The sequence below is a fragment of the Pomacea canaliculata genome, linkage group LG8 (genome assembly GCF_003073045.1).
Source record: "Pomacea canaliculata isolate SZHN2017 linkage group LG8, ASM307304v1, whole genome shotgun sequence".
NCBI lineage: Eukaryota > Metazoa > Mollusca > Gastropoda > Architaenioglossa > Ampullariidae > Pomacea > Pomacea canaliculata.
This window is the reverse complement of record NC_037597.1, coordinates 2,180,689-2,190,464: the sequence shown is the minus strand read 5'-3', so window position 1 is coordinate 2,190,464 and position 9,776 is coordinate 2,180,689.

The following is a 9,776-nucleotide window of genomic DNA, read 5'->3' as shown; positions in this document are numbered from 1 at the left end:
TGTTTTGACGGGTTGCCTCCGTGACACCTGCAGTGTGGCCAGTAAACGAGAGACTGATTGTAAGAAGAGAAAAAAGCGCAGTAAAAATTAGAACATGAAAGGAAGGAAGGAAGGAAGGAAGGAAGGAAGGAAGGAAGGAAGGAAGGAAGGAAGGAAGGAAGAAGGCACAAGCAGACGATTCAATGTGTTCAGAATGACGGACACAATAACTGGATTTCGAACAAGACTCTCTGGTCACAGGACCGTCCAGCAGTCAAAACTTAATTAAAATACATCCTCGATTAAAAAAAAAAACAAAAAAACAATCCACCCTGCACCCGGAAACACCGCCGACATCAGAAACGACACCCACGACGGCGAAAGATGAAATACCCCGTATACATCCAATACCCGCAATACTTTTACTTTTGAAAAGGATCGTTTCCCCTCCACCTACCCACACTCTCAATATCTTCAGTTCAAAGATTCTGGACATCAAATGCACCCAGGAAACGCCGAGTAGGAAAGATGGAAGGTGAGACTTGTCCTCTCGTCCCCACGATCCAAAACACGCACCGTGTCTCTGTGGGAGGGTGGATGTCCTGGAGGGGAGGAGGGGTAGGGACAGGTAACATCTCCGTCAACAGACATCGTGCCCACTCCAGGTGAGGAGGTGCTAAAAGAGTTATTCCCCTAATCCTGGCCACCAGCTTGGTTTGGCGGCTTGTCGGGTAGAAAACACTCGGTTAATCTGGGACAGTAGCTGTGGTCTGTGCTGGAGTGCAAGACAAACTCGACCTGGACGTGACCCCGGCTGGGTGGGAGTGGCCGGGTGGCCTGGAGTCACCCCAGCACTTTTGTGGAACGTTTTCACTGTGTCGTCACACAAACTGCCCTCCGCTGACGTCATCAAATCCGTTGACTGGGTCTCCATCCAGCTGTTCAACTGCCTCCCTCCTCTCAAACTCCACTTTCAAACTAACTGCTCGTCCATCTATCCGTCCTATATTACACGCACACACACATAAGGGGTTGGTGGGTCAACCTTATATTTTTTTAAATAATGCATTTTATTTCTCCCCCTCCTCTCTCTCTCCAGCATGTCCCAGTGACTAGTATAAGGCAGCGATCTACCCGACATACCCTGCATGCCCCTCGTACATTTGTGTTACTCGGGTATGGAGGTGATTCGAGTGAAAAACGTTTGCCTGCCGTCGACACTCGTTCGCTGCCAACTGTCAAACACCTTACAACCAGTCATCCACCCGTCCCTCTTGCTGACCTGCCTCCCCCACCCGATATCCTCCCAATGTCAGGCAAAGCGTGTTGTCCCGGCCATTCAGCTCCCGACTGACCTCAAATTCCTTTTTCTGACCAAAAAAAAAATTCGTTTTTAATTTTTTTCAGTCATTTTCCTCAGATGATCAGTTTTATTTCATCTACATAATTATCATCATTTTTTGCTGATCCAGTTTTTTCGCTTTCGTCCTATCGCCTCACCCTCGCCCCGCCCTGCAAATCTGATTTTTTTTCACAGAACGATATCTTTTATTTTGTTTCTTCTCTGTTAAATCATGTTTATTTTCTGTATTTTTTCTTGTCACTATTTTCCTGGTATCGTCACCATGCTACAGTCCCCCCGCTCCGGCCACCATTTTGCTTTGGTGGATTTCTTTCACAGAAAATAAACAGCAGCGGAGGAATATTGTATGAAGTGACGGAACGACATTCTGATCCCGCAAAAATGAGACCGGGTGGGTCGGGTGGGGTCTATGGGTGGGGTCGGGTGGGGCTGTGGGGTGGGGTTGGGAGGGAGGACTAGCTGGGAGGGTCTGGGAGAGACGAAGTCGGCGAGTGGTTGCAGCAGCTGCCTGACATACATCTTTGCCACCCGCTCAGCGCCGAGGGCTGGTATTTGATGTTATTGCTGCTGTCACTTTGTTTTTTAAATACAACACGCAACGAGTGACGCGCCGTCAGTTCCTGCTTTATTCCATACTTTCTCTCCTTTCCGCCCTGCCTCGCCTCCTTCGCCTGTCCTGCCGCTAGTTCTTCCTTTGTTTTATTTTTCTCTTCCATTTCATTTTACTGTATCATTATTCTTCCTCCGGTGAACTCTTCGTTGTTCGTCAACACTCGCTTCTTTCGTCTTCATCTTTCCTGGCTGTTCATCGTGTTTAATTTGTTGTCTAATAAATTTCTAACTGTCGCTTTGTCCTGAAGTAATAGATCCATCTCCGTATCCTCTAATATTAAACATCCAATTTATTTATTTATTTTTTCATATGAAAATTGTCTAATATTTTCTCCAGGTAATTTTGTTCTTTTGTCTAAATTTAGATATTTCTCTACTTCTGACAGGTTTTGATTCATGTCTGCAATGTCTAACATTTTATAATTTTCTGACATTTGAACTGTTTGTGTGTGTCTGTATTGTGTTATACTGTATTGTATAGTATTTTCTAATCTTAATTCTCTAATATCTGGCATTTTATATTTTTTCCGGTTGATTAAGTATTGTATGCTGTTGCCTCTGTCTTGTTGTTGTATTTTTGTATTAAAATCTCGCTGTATCTACTCCTTGTTGTATTTCTGTGTCGTCTAATATTTATATTGTTACATTTACTTGTATTTTATTAGTTTTCGCTGTGTCATATTTTTTCTGTTTTTCTTCTGCTTGTGTTTGGTTCTGTGAAGTCTGATACTTGGTTCTGACTTTTGTTTAGTACATAATTGTGTTTGTAGTGTTTACAGTTTGTTCTCTTCTCTTCCTGATTCTAGTGATTTGGTGATGTTGATATTTTAAGGTACTGCCTATTCATTCTATCTCTAACATCTACACATTCCGTGTTTCTATCGGCGACCTCTCATCTTTTAAACAGAAATGTTCACCAAGGTCCATGTATCTCAGGGACACAAGGAGAAAGTTCAGTTGCAGGTGTTTCAGGACACAAGAGGCAGTTAAACATTGTGAGTTGCACAAGATTGCTGATGATTGTATTTAAGTACAGTCACACCCATTCACATTTTTATCAAAGTTTCCTCAATCCTCTGTATTTCAGCCTGACAAGATAATGAGACTTGACTGTATTTTATGGGCAACATCTGAACTGCTTTGAATAACATCTTGCTACTCCTGGTGGTGACAGTCTGTCAGTCTCTGGTTTAGGAGTTGTGTAAAAAAATAAAGTTTATTATCTTCAACACTTTGATATTTTCACACCATGCCAAAACCATATTCATTTAAAAAATATCATAATAGTGTGTGAAAAAAGAGAGAGAAGCGAAATGCGTGCGGAAATAAAGAAATGTGAGATGGACAGTGGTCTACTGTGCCTGCTGATAGTATCAGGTGTTGCTAGGATACAGGTCTGGCACCAGCCCCACACCTCCCTCACTCTCTTCATTTAAAACACACACACACGCGAGAGACATTTCTTGGGCATTTTTTTTTCTCTTTTCCTTCCTCTCCCATTCCCTCTCTCTCTCTCTAGAGCTTGGGGACAGTTTTTTCCCAAGATTATTCCCTCTTGAAATGGAAGAAGAATATTTAAAGTTTGGTTTTAATCATGTTGCATTTGTTATTCCGCTTGCACGCAAAGGACCCGCCATTACCAGCTTTGTTGGTGACGAAGCGTGAGAACTAAAAGAAAAAGAAAACAACACATAAAGACCGTTACCTTCTGTTGAAATAGCTTCCCTCCCCTCCTCCTCCCTTCAGATCAGTTCTGCCTCGTTGCAGGAGCATTGTGTGAATAATTTTCTAGACAGATACCCGAGTTGGTGTCTGTTCTGGTGTGAGTTAGCTACGCTTGGCTCCGGACATCAGTGAGGAGCCTCGAGTATTATGTGTTGTGAAACCGAACAAGACAGTGTCCCGTGTTCACAGAGTGAAAAAATAAATAAATAAAAAAGTGTTGGCATGTAGATTGAAGGAAGGAGAAGTGGAGGATGGAGGAGGGAGGTCAAAGCTGGTGAAGCGGGTAATTGTAGCCCGGGTGTCGGCAATCTATTCTAAATCATCTCTCAACATGATTTTCCAGCTGCACGTAAAATTCGCTCGCGTAACAGCAGCTGCCGGGAATCGATCACACACCTTCGACCCTGACAGGCTGGAGGTGCGAGGAGCCAAGCCTCGTAGTCGACTCCCAGAAGCCAGCAGCAGGGGCCCGCACGAGACAAGAAGTGTACCCCGGGGGCCCGCAAAGGGCGGTGTGATTTAGGGGAGAACTATTGTGCTCCGGCCCTTGTTTACTATACGACACATGCCGGTATACACACGTCTGCACGGCAGTTTAACGAGTCGGGTGCGACACAGCTCGATTCGAGCCATTTGCTGACAGCATCCGGGTGCAAATGGGGTGCATCCAGCCTGCCTTTCGATTGGTCCCCGAAGTGGTGATCTCTTCTCCCTCCGTCGGCGGATGGAGTTTCCATGCTCGCCCCGCCATCCTGCAGAACCCCCGATGCCAGTCGCCCCGGGTCGCTGGTCTTGGGCCGCATCCAGTGTGGTTGCCATGGCTACTCCACGTTGCTAATCTTCGATATGATTCCCATAGTTCTCCGCTCATCCCCACTCACCATCTACACACTGATAATTACTTCATCCGCAGAACAAGCGAGCTTGTGTGCTTGTGCAGAATAAGCTCATACCTACAGCCCCAATATAAGTACACAATCACATAGCTATTCCATCACATTCACACATATAACCACCCACAGCTCTCACTCACACGTTCTCAGAAAAGCAAGTTGTCCAAAAATTAAACTTCTCAACAGTCAGTTGACATGACTTCTTTCCATGACCAGTGATATTAATTAGTAGTAATGATGATGCTGATGATTATAATAATAATAATAACAATGATGTAATAATGTAAAAATCAAGGCGCGCGCTCAACATGCGCACACACAAAGAACAGAACCAAATGAGAAACAACCAGCATTGCTTCTTCTTATTATTTATTATTATTATTATTATTATTATTATTATTATTATTATTATTATTATTCACACGACAATTCTTTCGCTTATGCAGCTTTTGTCATTTTTTCAAACAACTAAAACAATTACATTAAAAAATAAAAATCAAAACCACTCCAACAGTAACCAAAATAACAACACTGAAACGAATTCCTAGTGCCTAGGTCTGTGTTATTTCACCTTTATTTCTGTTCTCTCACGAAACTTTTTTCTTTCACGATTTTAGTTTTGTTGCAATCACAAGATGCTCTCAGGTTGGTCGTGTAAGTAGAATTACACACCGGGCCACGAAAAAAAACCAAACCCGTCCTCCGCCATCTCCACAAGTATGGCCTGATGACTACAGGCTGACGATAGCGATGACGATGGAACGATAACACACTCACAAACACACACATACACACACACACACACTACACACACAAACACACACTCACACACACACAACACACACACACACTCACACACTTACACACACACACAACACACACAAACACACACACACACACCTACACACTCACACACACAACACACACACACACACACACACACACACACACACACACACACACACACACACACACACACCACACACACACACACACACACACACACACACACACACACACACCTACACACACACACACACACACACACACACACACACACACACACACACACACACACACACACACACACACACACACACACACACACACACAAAACACACACACACACACCTACACACACACACACACACACAAACACACACACACACACACACACCTACACACACAACACACACACACACACAACACACACCTACACACACACACACACTACACACACACACCACACACACACACTCACACCTACACACACAAACACACACCTACACACACCTACACACATACACACAATTTAATTAGCAGATGGCAACTGGGGAGCAAGATGTCTAGCTCACAACTTTCTCAACCATTTTTCCCCTCAGGGGAACACGGGAGACCCGTTATCGAGAAACAGGCTTTGCTAAAAACAACTCAAACGCTAAACTAACAAAAAAAACCTTTGTGTGATCTCAGCCCAGTACATGCGAATATCATAAAAATATATAGAAAGAAAGAAAGAAAAAAACAACTAAAATCTGAAACACGATTTTTTGCACATCCAGTTTTAAACCTGTACATGCGATATGAAGAGCTGAAATATATTTCACAGATTTTTATGCTTTTAATTACGAGAAAAAGTGTCAAAATACTACTCGCCATAGTAGAGAAGTAACACACTACTCAGCATTAATTGAGAGAAATGAAGTCAACTGAATTAAACTGACAGTGTTTGGTCTCGGACTAAATACAAGTTCAATAATGTTTTTGTTTCCTTACACACTGTGTAGAAGAAACATTCTACAAAAATGTAATTTTGTATCAGCAGGAATCGTTAAAAACACATCAGTCTACCGTTTTCCTAACTACCTCCCCGCCACTTACTCGCAGCCGTTTGACATGGAGTCGTGTCCAGTCTCAGTTCCCCGGATGCAGCATGAGTGGCGAGCAGCTCGTCAGTAGATGTGACAGAGGAGGAGAAAGCGACAGGCCGTCCACAGGACGATGTGAGACTGTATCATCACTCACCGTGCACAGTCACTCGGCCACTCACTGGACTTTTCCTCCCGCACAGTCTTCAACTCAGAGCACTGTTGTTGTCCTCCCACAAATATTGACATCTTCATCTTCTGTTGGTCTTTTGTTTTATTTTCCTGTTTGTGTTTACAGTGGGAGTAAAAAAATAGGTAGATAAGTAATAAGTGACAGCATGCTTCACCGGATGTCACGTGCCGACCCTTTGCCTGCAGTGTGTGACCTTAGTGTCACGTGCCGACCATTTGCCTGCAGTGTGTGACCGCGACGACGGCGATGTGGGAGGGACACAGACCGCTGAGTCTTTTCTCTAGAGATGGCACCACATAGCAGTCGATAACGAAGACATCGAGCTACTTCTTTTCTATCCCATCATACACACACGCGCGCACACTCACACACACTTGTGAAAAATTCGATAAGATACGCCATTGGCCCCGGATGAAACCAGGCGAATGCTGTTTATACATTTGAAACGTCGTTGTTGTCGTCGTCGTCGAGGTCAGTTCATGTAGAGGACGATGTTTGATGTGTGGCTGTACAAGTAAAGGATGTAGCGAGAGATTACCCAGGCCACGCCCCACAGCATGCGAGTCCAGCCGCCCTGCCACCTGTAGACTGGTTTATTGTTTACATTATCGTTGTTTATATTACTCACAGACGAGTTAATGAGGAATTTCTCACTGTTCAGATAATGATGATAGATGTGTCATTAGTCAGATACAACAACGTTAACAAACATATCCACTGATCACACTAGTATAGATAGGAGTTTGTAATTACTGATCAGAATATTGTTGGTAAACATTTCTTATACTGATCCGTATTGTTGATAAGAATGTGTATTTGTTGACAGGACTAATATTTGTAAATAAATTTATGCTGACCACAGTTGTATGCTGCTATAATATGTTTTATTGTAGGTAAATATATCTTACATTGACGGCAGTATTGTTGTTGTTAGACATACACACTTTTAGTAATGCAGTAGGTAAGTATGTATATAATTATACGTGTATATATATTACACTGATCACAGAAGTGCTGACACAGCTCGTCCTGTTTATTGATCCCAGTAGTGTTGACAAGAAGATGTGGCGAGTAATTACAGTTTGCTGACGTGGCCACAACATGTCGATGACTGGTTGAAAGGTGTGCACTTACTAACATCTCGAGCGGACAGGTCGACGAGGACTGGGGAACACCGGAGTAAAGGGATCTGGCCATGTTTGGCCCCTGTTCCGCTCCATTATCCACCCAAGCAAGTGCAGGGAAACCCCGGGTACACCTGACACCCCTAGTTGCCCAAATCTTTCATCCTGGGCGACGAGAGTCCAGGAGAAGCAGCACAAACAAAATCACTGGCAAGACATCCCCACCCCGTACCCCGGCCCGGCCCCTAGACAAACAGGGGAGCCAACTCCGGGCGTGCGATGGCGCTGCTGTTTTCCCCATCATGCCTGGCGTCTAGGGGCTCAATTAGTGGAGACCGGCTATATTTCTTTTCATCTGCCTATCGTGTCTTTGATTTATCACTAATAAAGCGCGGGAGCTGGCAGACTCCGCCAGAAGCTGAGGTGAACCCTGCGCCGGGCCAAAGTTTTCCCGAGGGACTCCGCGTTCCGAGCGTTGCACCGCCCGCCGCCATCTTTCCTCCCAGCGCGCATGCGCACACCACGGAGAGAGCGTTTGATGGACAGGCGGGGGGCGGGGCCAGGCGTCGCCGTGTCATCCAGCATCTCGTGTGGCCGGACGTTATCGCCAGCATCGGTTGCCATGGCATTCGTTTGATGTAGCGTCGCACCGCGTGCACTGGGCGAAACTGTGGCGAGCTTGTCCGCTGGAGTCGTAAAGCACGTGAGGTGGGACCGCGTGCACCGATCTTGACTCAATACATTGCGCGGTGCCATTGTCTTGGAAAATGCCAGTCGCTGTGCCAAGAAGTTCTGCCTCGCTTTGGCAGCAATCGCAAGTCTCGGGTATTTGCAATAAAATGAGAAGCGGGGTACTGCCAGCGACTGTGGCTACAAGGGATGGGGAAGGTCTGCGTGGCGCGACACTCGCCTCGTCATAAACCATTAAATCGCAGTTCTCACGTGCACCCGACATTTCCCTGGCCGCCCGTGCGCCTGCTTCGCGGGGCTGTCGTGTCACAGCGTCACGTGGTACGTCTACGTCATGTGGGGAACTCGGCCACTCACGACGAGAGCACGAATACCTGGCCAGGGTGACTCAGGTAGATTGAAATGACATTGGCGGTGCTGGTGGATTCCTGCTGCCTCCAGCGACTGCATTCTTTGATTTCGACTCCAGATGAAAGTCGGGTGTGCAGCGCGCTCCACAGAACTGAGGAACTGTTTGCAACATCTCACGTGCCGTCTGCTTCCCACCCGACCCCCACCCCCCTAGTATCGATCCAGTGGAGACCCAGGGGTGGGTAGCGGGTGTTCCGAACACTAGCTGCCGTGACGAAGGGTAGATGCAGGGACCTCCCGCCGTGCAATAGAAATATTTATGAATGTGCTACCAGATGCTCACTTTCCCCACCTCTACATAAAAGTGCAAAGTCAGCGAGTGCAGGAAGATGAGCCACCCGACAGTGCCACCCGCTTGGCCTGTTCTGCCACCTGGAGTGTCCACCATCGACAACGGTCTAACTGTAGACATGTCAGTCCTTTGTCTACCAAACTGTTACCCACTCAGTCTGCACTAAACAAACTAGAACGGAACACAGGTAGCACGTGTAGTTATTCCAGACTGCTCCCTCCCCAATTTTTTACACACACGCGTGCATCCACACAAACAATGCACATTAATATCTATAATTATGATTAGAGAACTTTCTTCTTACCTTCCTTTATTCCTGTATTCTCTTACCCTCCCGTCCTCAAACCCTCTATCTTGCACTTCTGCCCCACTCCCCCATCTCTCCTCTGCCCCTCTCCCCACCAAACCCACTTTCACATCAGAAGCAACAAGGCCAGGGTTGATGAGATTAGCTCTGGGTAGCAGGAAATTCAGAGAGAGAGAAAAAAAATGATAGTCGAGATCCAGAACATTTGTAGGTAATTCCTTTTTGGCGTCGGCCTGTCTCCCTGGAAACTGCGAATTTTACAGCTTAATGATGTTGGCTGCAAGCCTGGGGCCCGTGCATGGGGCAGCCAGCCTGAAGG